Source organism: Panthera onca, chromosome C1, assembly GCF_046562875.1.
Source record: "Panthera onca isolate mPanOnc1 chromosome C1, mPanOnc1 haplotype 2, whole genome shotgun sequence".
NCBI classification, from domain to species: Eukaryota; Metazoa; Chordata; class Mammalia; order Carnivora; family Felidae; genus Panthera; species Panthera onca.
The window spans coordinates 92,270,201-92,282,685 of NC_138346.1; positions in this window are offsets into that span (position 1 = coordinate 92,270,201).

A 12,485-nucleotide genomic window follows, 5' to 3' on the forward strand; every position below is an offset into this window, starting at 1 on the left:
TTAACAATGCTGACGTGTAGGGGTGCCTGGGTGGCTCAGTTGGTTAAGGGTCTGACTTCAGCTTAGGTCATGATCTCACAGTTTGTGGGTTCGAGTCCCTCATTGAGCTCTGTTTTGACAGCTCAGAGTCTGGAGCCTCCTTCAGGTTCTGTGTCTCCCTCTCTCTCTGCCCCTCCCCTGCTCAGGCTCTGTCTCTCTCAAAAATAAATAAACATTAAAATTTTAAAAAAATTTAAAAATGCTCCGTGTAAGCATAAAAACATAAAAATACAGTCTTTTACTTTGGAGTTGATCTGTTAGACTCTGCTGTATCCTCAGGAATGGAGAGAGAGAAAATTGAATTTGCCAAAATTGGTCTTAGGATGAGTATTACTTGTAGCCACAAGGAATAATGTTATAGGATACTTTAGGTTGGAATGGTGAGGCTGTGGACAGCATAACTGGATAACAGCAGATGGTAACTAGACTACCTTCTAAAGGAAGTGATGGCAGTTAAATGCAAGGATTTATTTTACTGAGTGAGTTTTCAAACTTGACTGCTGTCCTCAGTCAAGTTTGACTTTTTTCTCTTCCCTCCTTTATAGCCCTTCATTTCTTCTTTATGTAAACATGGAGTAAATATTTTTATATTTTTAATTAGTTTTTATTAAAGTGTAATTAACACAGTGTTATATTAGTTTCAGGTGTAGAATATAATGATTCAATATTTCTATGCATTACTCCATGTTCATCACAATAAGTACACTCTTAATCCCCTTTATCTATTTCACCCATCCCCCAACCCACCTCCCCTAGAGCAAATATTTTTAAAATATGAATTTGGAAATGTGCCAAATGTTAGTCTTCCTGGGCTGGTCACATTATCATCTCCATCTCTGTCTTGAACTTTACCTTCTTGAAGAGTACTGGTGGCCCTGAATGCTCCTTTATTCCCTTCCCAATATTTTGCCTTTTGTAGCTATCATTGGACAGATTCTAAGATGACCCATACCCACCCCACCCCCCCACCCCCCCCACCCCCGCCACACACACACATATACACACACAATGCCTCCTGCCTCCTTGTCTTCATGCTCTTTTATAATTCCCTTACCTTGAATGTGGGTGGGACTTGTGACTTGATTCTTAAAATAGGATACAGCAAAAGTAAAGGATATCACTCCTATGATTACATTGTTATTTAAGACTACTTTGGTACCAAACTTGCTCTAGAGACTCGTCCTGCTAACATGAAGTTAGCAGCCATTGGGGAAAGTCTACATGGTGAGAAATTAGAGGCAGGTTCTAAGAACTGAGGGCAGCCCCAATATCCAACCAGTAAAAAGCCAGAGCCCTAAGCCCTGCAATGACAAGGAAGGTAAATTGTGCCAACAATAGCAGTAGGTTTGGATGTGGATAATTTCAAGCCTTCAGATGAGAACTCAATGCAGCAGACACCAGTTGCAACCTTGTGAGACCCTAAACAGGAGACCCATTTAAGAGGTGCTCAAACTTCTGACCCACTAAAACTGCGAGATTATAAAATACGTGTGTGGTTTTAAGCTCCCATGTTTGTGATAATTTGTTACAAAGCAACAGAAAACTATTTTACCTATTTAGAAGTACAAATCAAAATGATGCTAAAGATGAGCCAAGTAGGGACCAGATGAGTGGTAAGACTCCATCTTATCTGTAGCATTTGTTCTGAGGTTGGAGGTTCTGTCTTTCAGTAATTCATTTACAAAAGGTTTGGTGTGTGGAATTACCACTTTGTCTCACTAGTGTCCTGTCAAGCTGAAAAACAAGTGGTAATCAGGCAATCTGAGAACATTTTTAATGATTAAACATAGTTTACATCATTAAAGAAAAATAGGTCAGTGTAATTTACCAGTTGTTCACCAGTATGAGAGAGATTTGTTTTACCCTGTGGATATTGGCTTGTTATTATGGTTACTATAATCAATACAAGAAGAAAAGAAAACTCCAGTGTTTGAGCCAGACCAGTTCATGTCTTTTGAAAGCTATTTAAGGATAGATTGATCACCTGAAAAAAGCAAGTGAAAAATGCCAGCTACTCAACTCAAAACAGTATGTGTATGTATAGCTATGTGCTGATTAATCCCATTTAAATTCTATTACCTACCTTTTAAATAAACGATCAAGAGAGTCCTTGTATATGCATACATTTAAAAAATTATGAAACTGAGTCCAGCTGCATTACTTTCTTTTGTAGGAAGTAAGTGGCAGTCCTGGATTACAAATGAAATTGTCTAATACAAATCAAATATAGGGTATGGAAAGAAGACTTAGGAAACTCTCCAAATGCAAGATGATATGATACCTTCACCCAGTATTTTTATATAGGGAACTTTAAGGGCATTAACTTTTTTTTTGGTACTTCAATGTTCATAGAAGCTTTATTTTTTTTGAATATTCAGTCTGTTCTTTTATTTTTATTTTTTTAATATGAAATTTATTGTCAAATTGGTTTCCATACAACACCCAGTGCTCATGCCAACAGGTGCCCTCCTCACGCCCATCACCCACTTTCCCCTCCCTCCCACCCCTCATCAACCTTCAGTTTATTCTCAGTTTTTAAGAGTCTCTTATGGTTTGGCTCCCTCCCTCTCTAACTTTTTTTTCCTTCCCCTCCAGCATGGTCTTCTGTTAAGTTTCTCAGGATCCACATAAGAGTGAAAACGTATGGTATCTGTCTTTCTCTGTATGACTTATTTCACTTAGCATAACACTCTCCAGTTCCATACACATTGCTACAAAAGGCCATATTTCATTCTTTCTCATTGCCAAGTAGTATTCTATTGTGTCTGTAAACCACAATTTCCTTATCCATTCATCAATTGATGGACATTTAGGCTCTTTCCATAGTTTGGCTATTGTTGAGAGTGCTGCTATAAACATTGGGGTGCAAGTGCCCCTATGCATCAGCACTCCTATATCCCTTGGGTAAATTCCTAGCAGTGCTATTGCTGGGTCATAGGGTAGATCTTTTTTAAATTTTTTGAGGAAACTCCACACTGTTTTCCAGAGCGGCTGCACCAGTTTGCATTCCCACCAACAGTGCAAGAGGGTTCCCGTTTCTCCACATCCTCTCCAGCATCTATAGTCTCCTGATTTGTTCATTTTAGCCACTCTGACTGGAGTGAGGTGATACCTCAGTGTGGTTTTGATTTGTATTTCCCTGATGAGGAGTGACATTGAGCATCTTTTCGTGTGCCTGTTGGCCATCTGGATGTCTTCTTTAAAGAAGTGTCTATTCATGTTTTCTGCCCATTTCTTCACTGGATTATTTGTTTTTCAGGTGTGGAATTTGGTGAGTTCTTTATAGATTTTGGATACTAACCCTTTGTCCTATATGTCATTTGTAAATATCTTTTCCCATTCCGTTGGTTGCCTTTTAGTTTTGTTGATTGTTTCCTTTGTAGTGCATAAACTTTTTATCTTATGAGGTCCCAATAGTTCATTTTTGCTTTTAATTCCTTTGCCTTTGGAGGTGTGTCAAGTAAGAAATTGCTACGGCTGAGGTCAGAGAGGTTTTATTCCTGCTTTCTCCTCTAGGGTTTTGATGGTTTCCAGCCTCACATTCAGGTCCTTTATCCATTTTGCGTTTATTTTTGTGAATGGTGTGAGAAAGTGGTCTAGTTTCATTCTTCTGCATGTTGCTGTCCATTTCTCCCAGCACCATTTGTTAAAGAGACTGTCTTGTTTCCATTGGATAGTCTTTCCTGCTTTGACAGAGATTAGTGGGACATCCTTTTGTGGGTCCAATTCTGGAGTCTCTATTCTATTCCATTGGTCTATGTGTCTGTTTTTGTGCCAATACTATGCTGTCTTGATGATGACAGCTTTGTAGTAGAGGCTAAAGTCTGGGATTGTGATGCCTCCTGCTTTGGTCTTCTTCTTCAAAATTACTTTGGCTATTCGGGGCCTTTTGTGGTTCCATACAAATTTTAGGATTGCTTGTTCTAGCTTCGATAAGAATGCTGGTGCAATTTTGATTGGGAGTTCACTGAATGTGTAGATTACTTTGGGAAGTATTGACATTTTAATAATATTTATTCTTCCAATCCATGAGCACAGAATGTTTTTCCATTTCTTTGTATCTTCTTCAATTTCCTTCAAAAGCTTTCTATAGTTTTCAGCATACAGATCTTTTACATCTTTGGTTAGGTTTATTCCCAGGTATTTTATGATTCTTGGTGCAATTGTAAATGGGATCAGTTTCTTTATTTGTCTTTCTGTTGCTTCATTATTAGTGTATAAGAATGAAGCTGATTTTTGTACATTAATTTTGTATCCTGCGACTTTGCTGAATTCATGTATCAGTTCTAGCAGACTCTAGGAGTCTATCGGGTTTTCTGTGTATAATATCAAAAGGACATTAACTTCTTTTCAATTACTATTTCTAGGACAGTCTAGGGTTGAACATAATTTATATCCAAGGAAAACTGGAGACACTCTAATAATGTTTAAATAGTTAGCAATAATAACTTAGTGTTTATATATCATTTTATAAGGATGTTCATATTAATAATCTCATGAAATGTAAGACTGAGACAGCAGATTCTCCATTCTGCATTTGAGAGAGGGAGAGAAAGAGAATGGGAAAGTGGAAGGGAGAGAGAGAGAGCGAGTGAGCACAAAGTCAAGATGAGAGTGGAAATTTTATACTTCCTTCCCTAAGGACTTACCATCATCACATCCTATTTTATTAACACCTGTGTATATGTCGAGACAGAACTTCTGCCCATCTACCATCCAGAAACACCAGGGAGAAGGAGACTCATCAAGTTTTATCAAGAAAATCCTGAATCTTTACATTATCAGTCTTCCTTCCATTATTGTGACCTAGAATTGATTTTTTGAGGATAAAAACTGGGGTCCAAAGAGGCGGTGTGTCTTGTCCAATATGAGTAAGAGTTGGCCCCTAGTAGAAACTACCTATAAAGCCCTGAGGTCTTACTTTGTTCTAGCCACTTCATGTACATCATCCTTCTAAGAAGCTTTGTGCATATGAAGAAACTGAGGCTCAGAATGCTTAAGGTACTTGCTCATAGCTGCACAGCTAGTAAATGGAATCTGAAGGATTTAAAGCCAGGTCTCTTTAATGCTAAAGTCCACACTCCTTTCATTAAGGTAGGCCACTTGTTGACAATCTAGTTCTCTTGATTCCCAGTGATAGCAACTTTCTTATCAGCGTGTCTGATCCCAGAGTTCTAGGTCAAAGATAAAGTCAAAATAGGTCTTTATCCTATGACGATTTATCTAGAGATTGTCTGTCTTTCACAAATAGCTAGAGCATGGGTTTGTAAGAAGACAAAAGGACAGCTGCTTCCTTGCAGAGTCTTTGTGTGTGTGTGTGTGTGTGTGTACATGCGGTCACATGGCTCTGTTATAATAGGTAAAGCAGAAGTTGGTTGCTCTCTGTGATGTTTCTGCATAGTGATGTTTGTAAAATTATTTTTGCTTTTTGGCTTTTATTTGACTTGTAGGTTTTCACTGTCTCTATATGCCGGCATTCATCAGCATGTATTAACGATGCTTGGAAAAAAAAAAGATGCCTGTTCACAGTGACTGGGCCAGCATGAGCCATTTCAATACTGGCTAGACTGTTTCTTCCTTAGGGCATCAGTCTGGAGTCATGGAGCCTGAGCTTCCTTGATGTTTCCCTTTAGGAAAGGAAAGAGAATTTCACAGGCACCAAAGGACCCTATCAAAGACACCAGACTTTGGGTGGAGCCTGGGGTACAGTGTGGCACAGTGAAGCAAAGTGCATATGTACAGGACAAATGGAAGGCTTTTCTTGGAATTTCAAGAACAGAAGGTACAGACAGACACAGTAGTCTCTCAGCCACACTTTAATGAGCCAGGGCCCTTGGCTGCCTGGATGCTCAGTAACAGGACGCCTGTGCAGTGAGAATACAAGCAAAGGATGTTCGGGCTCTGCTTGGGCAGGTGTCTCCAAGGGGAGGGAAACATGACTCATGACACTTGAGCTAAGTTGACACCGCTGTCATCACCCTTGGAAAACAATTTTTGGGCAGAGATCTAGGCTGTTTATAAAAATGACATGAGCAGAAGCTTCAACCTCAGGAGGCATCATAGTAATAGATAAAGAGGAGGATTACAGAAGCTAAAGCTTTTGTTTAAAGAGAGATTACAAAGCATTTAGGTCGGATCAAGTTGTCCTGAAGCTTAACTGCTAAAATGTGCCCCTTTTCTCTGTTGTGTAATGAGTTTCGCTCTTAAACTTAGTGCTCAAATGTGAAGATGAAGATGAGGCTGTGTTTGGAATAACCACACATGAGATTGTTGGTCTCTTTCCCTTCTGTTAATAGGAATTCAGGAAACATGAAGATTAGAAGAGATTCCAACATTAGTTTTTCTTGTAACAAGGGCAAGTGCTTTCTAAGTACTTGAATGCGAAGAGGAAATCATGCAGTGGGAAAGTGGATGCAACAAGGTTAACACTACAGAGATTTTCATAAACTTATGGTTTCTGTGTTGGAAATTGTCCAAAGTATAGACTCCCCCTGTTGAGAGAGTAAAAATATAGGTTTAAAAACATTCAATCTATTTCCCACTTCTGAGGCTGAATTGGATTGACTGCATGGCTGATCCAGTACCTGCAAAAACCTACACATTCAGGAGGTGACTTTAAAAAATGAATTGACCAAAACTCAGCCAATTTGTCAGCTATTTGTAGAATTGGCCTTTGTTCAGCTAGGGATCATTCCTGATATTCTCTATGTCAGAGAGATTTTCTGCCTCAGTGAATCCTTCCCTTTCTTTGGGAATTAAAATTTAAAGAAAAATGATAAAATTCCAAAAGACCCATATGCAAAATTAGACATGTGTGACTTATTAATTCATTTGCTAATACAATAGCAATGCATAGAACATCCACTAGATGCCTGGCTCTATTCTGAGTGCTGGAAATCCAGGGACAAACAAGGTAAATACCCCACACTTAAGTTACAGTAGGGAAGACAGAAACAAGAGTTAAATACACAAGTATGTACAAGAATATGCTTTTATAGTGTGGTAGATGTTACCAAGAAATTAAAGGAGGGGGAGTGTAGGAAATTTAAAGGCTATTCTAGAGTGGATGTCAGGGTAGGCTTTTCTGAGGAAGGGATATTTAAGCAGAGATCTGAAGATACGTAGGAAAAAGTAGTGTGAAGTTCTAACAAACTGTTAAATAGAGAGGTGATAACATAGGATGGGAATAGCAGGTGTAAATGTTTTGAAGCAAAAACTAGCTTAGAGTGTTTTACAAACCTCAAGGAGGTCAGTGTAGCTGAAGTGAAGAGGGTCAGAAGGAGCAAAGCAGGAGGTAAGGCTAGAGGGTAGCAGAGGCCATGTTGTATAGGCCAGGGGAATCCTTGGTAAGCAGCTGGGCTGTTATTCTAAATGTGATGAAAAGCAGAACAGTATTGTAAAGGAAGTGACATAATGTGATATGTAGTTTTAAAGAGCTCCCTGGTGACTGTGTAGAGAATAAATTGTAGCGTGGTGAGAGTAGAAGCAAGGAGACCAGTTGTGAGTCAATTTCTAAAGGCCACAAAGGAGATGGTATCTTAGAAGTGTGTGATGTTTGAATAAGTGAGCAGAAATAATGAGACGTGGGTATATTTTGAGAGTAAAACCCAAAAGAGCTTTCTGATATATTAGACGTGGATAAAGTTGAGATTGGAGAAAGAATAACGGGAAGAATGGAGCCATCTAGAATTTTGGCAGAGCACAAACTTCACCCATGCACAGGCCATGATTGAGTTTAGCAAATAAGTGAATGTTAGTGGATGCAATGAGGGAAATAGTGAAGAAACAGATGTTTGGGGGGATTGAGGTGGAAATAAAAAGTTTTGACTAGAACATGTTATGTTTTAGGTACCTCTAAACTATTACTATTAATATTCAGTTAGGGGTGAGTCTAGCATCAGGGAAAGGTCTGGATGGGGAATACAAGTTGGGTGTCATCAGCATATAGATGCTTTATAAAACCACAAAATTGTAAGGTCACTGAAGGAGGTAGAGAGAGAGTAGGGCCAAAGACCAAGATTGGGGGGCAGGACAATATTCAGATAAGAGTAGAGGAAAAGAAACTGGCAAATAAAACTGAAGAGAAGTCATCTGTGAGATAAACAAATTTCACTGAGAATAAACTGAAGGGAGTATTTCAAAGCTTGATAATGATTGAATAATAAGGACATTGAACCGACTGATGGATTTAGTGAGATAAAGATGTTTGTGACATTATAAAGAGGAAAAAAAGGCTGATTATAGATTTTTTTTAAAGCAAGGAAGTGGAGACTGAATGTAGATAATACATTCAGTGATTTTTCTGTAAAGAAAGCAGAATAAATTGACACTAGCTGGAATAGAACGTAGGGTTAAGATATATTTTTTTTTATAATGTATTTGTATGCTCTATTAGTCAGGATAGGCTAAGTTTTGCTGCAGTAACAAATTAGGCCCCAAATTCCAGTGGTTTACTACAACAGAGGCTTATGTTTCACCCATCCTACAGATTCAGGGAAGGTAGGCTGGAAGCTCTCTTACCCAAAGTTCCTTGAGGTCACAGTCTGACTGAGGTTCCATTGTCTTATATGTGCATGATCTTAAATATGCAAACCGTTCAACTGCTACAGCAGATGAGTAAGACTAGAAAAGTGTACATGGGGTTTTTCGCTCTCTTAGTGCAAGATGGTTGTACATTTACTTGATCAGAAGTAATCACATGGCCTGCCTAATGGCTATAAAATTTAGGAAAGCAATTGAAATATTTAATGGGCTTCCACCACATAAGTCAGTAGGAATGACACCATAGTAGAGTAAATGAAATTTAAGAACCAAATTCGTGAGCAGGCAGGAGGGGATTAAAGTCAGTTCCCTTTTAGACAGACTAGTTTTAGCAGCCCTATTTGAGTAAGCATATTTCACTTGCTGTATCAGAAACTTGAGTTTATAGATACTGATTATAAAACCTGGGAGATTTGGTGATGGAAAAATGAGGGAATTGTCTTCTGAATACTTTATTTTCTTGGGGAAATAAAAAAACAAAGTCATCAAATAGGAATGAAGAAAGGGGAGTAATTTTTATAGATTTTATGAGAGCATCTGTAAATAATGGTCTCTAACAGTGGAAAACACATTCACTAGGAAATGTGGTAAGATGACAGAGGCAATATAGTATAATGGTTATCTGCATAGATCCTGCAGCCAGACTGTTTGGAATGCAGTCTTGGCTGTATCAATTATAACTGTGTCCTTACTTACCTAACAACTAAGTGCTTCTGTTTTCTGATCTGTAAAGTTGGGATAATAATAGTACTTACATCATAGGATTGTTTGGTGAATTAAAAGAGCTTGGCATTGTGAAATGTCAGCTGTTATTGTGAGGATAGCCTGACAATGGGACAATTTCAGATTAATTGTCCTAAAAGTGAAGTAATGCTAATAGTTCAGTTCTGTGTTTTCTTCTCCATCCATGTTCAACTGCTCAGTTTCTAGGAAACAGATGTGTAGTAGGCAGAGAAGTAGATTTAACCAGGGTTAGACTAGATTTATATGAGAGAGGGAACTCTCTCCAGTTCTCTATAGCAAGGTAGTCTTATTTCCTCAAATATGAAGATGTCTATTCCCACATTGTTTTATTTCTTATCAGAAATCCTAAATATTTTTCTGTTTTCTATGAGCTATGTCAGATTTCACAAGATGTTGCAGGGATCCTTCAGAATATTGAGAGGGTTAGAATTCCATGTTTGATTCTCTTCTCCAAGAAAAGCACCATTTATAATTCTATTAAAAATGGCATATTTGGCAGCAATCAACCTCTGTGTGTCTTTAGATCTGAAATGAATCTCTTATAAGCATATAGATGAATCTTTTTGTAAATTTATATTTATATTTAGTCCATATTATATTTAATATGTACCTATTGCATTTTGTTAATTGTTTTCTGACTTTTTTTAAAAATCTCTTCTCTGTTCCTTTCTTCTCCTGCTCTCTTTCTTTTTGGTTTGGTGCCTTTCTTTAATGGTATGCCTGCATATCTTTATTTTTATCAAACAGAATTAACAATTGTTAGCTAGACTCACCAAGAAAAAAAGAGAAGGCTCAAATAAATAAAGCTAGAAATGAAAGAGAAGTTACAACTAATACCACAGAAATATAAAGGATCATAAGAGACTACTATGAACAATTATATGCCAACAAACTGGATAATTTTGAAGAAATGGATCAATTTCTAGTGTTCATCAGTGGATGAATTGATGAAGTGCAGTATATAAACAATGGAACACTACTCAGCCATAAAAAAGAAATCTTGTCATTTGAACAATGTGAATTTGAGGGTATTGTGCTAAGCAAAAAAAAAAAAAAAAAAAAAAAAAAGAGAGAGAGAGAGAGAGAGAGAGATCATGATTTCCCTTATATATGGAATTAAAAAAACAAACGAACAAACAAAAAACTCAGAATCAGAGAACAGATTTGTGGTTATCAAAGGGAAGCAGGATGGAGGTGTGAAAAAAGGGTTAAGGAGGTCAATTTTATGGTGATAGATGGTAACTAGACATACTGTGATTGTCACTTTTAGTGTATACAAATATCAAATGATTATGTCACATGCCTGAAATTAATACAATGTTATATAACAATTTTACCTCAATTAAAAAACAGGCAAAAAAAACAACCTCCTCTCTTGGAAATGAAATAATTTTTTCTGTATCAAATAAAATTATATTTTTGAGATAAAGTTCACATTATTTTTACCATAGGTTACTTCTTTTTCCTCTATTTAAGAATCCCTGAGTATTTGGATCTTGGTGTTTAGTGGGAAACAGTAAACCAAGAATCTCTACTTCAATTATCCTGCCAGCTTACACACTGCCTTCTTAGTTGCTAATGATCTGAAACAAATGTCACTAAGTAGAAAGGAAGATTAATTCCAATAAGACTGTGTGGGTATGCCAAATCTATTTTCTTTCCTCATGCAGGAATCTGTGAGGAGGCCAAAAGCACAATCTGCTTTGTGTAATACAATAGGGCAATTTTCTCCATATTTTTCTTTGCCTTTAGAAGTCTTTTTACATTGGCTTTACCTTCCAGAAATCCTCTCTAGCTTCCTTAATAACCCGGGCTACAGACACCCTTATGATGTTTGATAGTAGATATTACTTGGTATCTAATTCATTGGGATTCCTTATCCTATAGCTGTTAGGTTTCTGACTTAAACAATTTCCCTGATAGCCTCTCCCAGTTCTCACTAAAATATGCTTGCAAATACATGAGAACAAGAAATATAGAAATGGCAAAAGAAGAAAACTCAGAAAAAAGGAACTAAAATTAGAAACTAATATAATGCCAAAATCAAAGTAAAATTCTCCATTGCAGACGGAGCCAGATGGGAAAATCCTTCACATCCCATTCTTCTATTCTCCAGACACATTCTTCTGTTCCTAAGACATGGACAGCCAAGGAAACAAGCAATTCTTCTGTGGTGTCAAGTCTATGATGCCTACCTCATTTGAGTGATGGAATTGTGAGTAAATTTTGTGTTTTTTTGCTGATACTTATTCTTTATCTTCTAACTTTTTAATCTAAATAGCTATAAAAAGAATATCTGTGTATCTATCTGTCTACCTATTAGCAGAAGATTAAAGTAGTTATTTTTGGGATTAGGAGTTTGGGTGATAATTTTGCCTTTCTATGTTATTATATTTTGAAATATTTCTATATTCATATTTTACCGTATAATTAGGGAATAGAATGTAGTTTTCAAAAGATAGTACTTTAGAGGACGTTGAGGAAATTCATTACCTCTTATTTTAAGTCAGATTTGCAACAAAATATTTTCTACTTGGTGTTTTTTTTTTCTTTTTCTTTCTTCTTTCTTTTTACTACTAACGTGAGAAAGAGTACCTTTTTTATGAAGAAGATTAATATATATGTAATTCAAGATGGTGATCTGGGTTCTTACCCAAAATGGATGGTATGTTTAGGTGGTCTGCCTTAAAATATAGTGTAGGTAGTATGCGGAACTCACAATAGTGGTTCCAGGGGGCCGTTAAAGAGATAGATTATCTAGAAGATAAAAATGGGGATGGCTTTTCAATAATAATGACTTTAACAATGTTGAAACAATTATTGAGATAATGTGCTATTAATAAAATTTCCTTGGATGCACGAGGGACTATGGCATATCTTAAGATAGGAGCCATCCTCTAAACAACCAAAACTGAGGTATAAGAGACTCTTGTAGCTGATTTGGAAGCATCTGCTTTATACTTCATTACTTTATCATTATTGTAATTGTTATTATTAAGGCATAATTTATATACTTTGAAATGTATAGATCTTAGGTGTAAGTTCTAACAGTCCTGACAAATGCATGTACTGTGTAATCTGTATCTATATCAAGGTATAGGTCATTTCCTTTCACCAGAACATTTCCCAGAAAATTTGGCTTCTTTTCAGTGTAGGGTTTT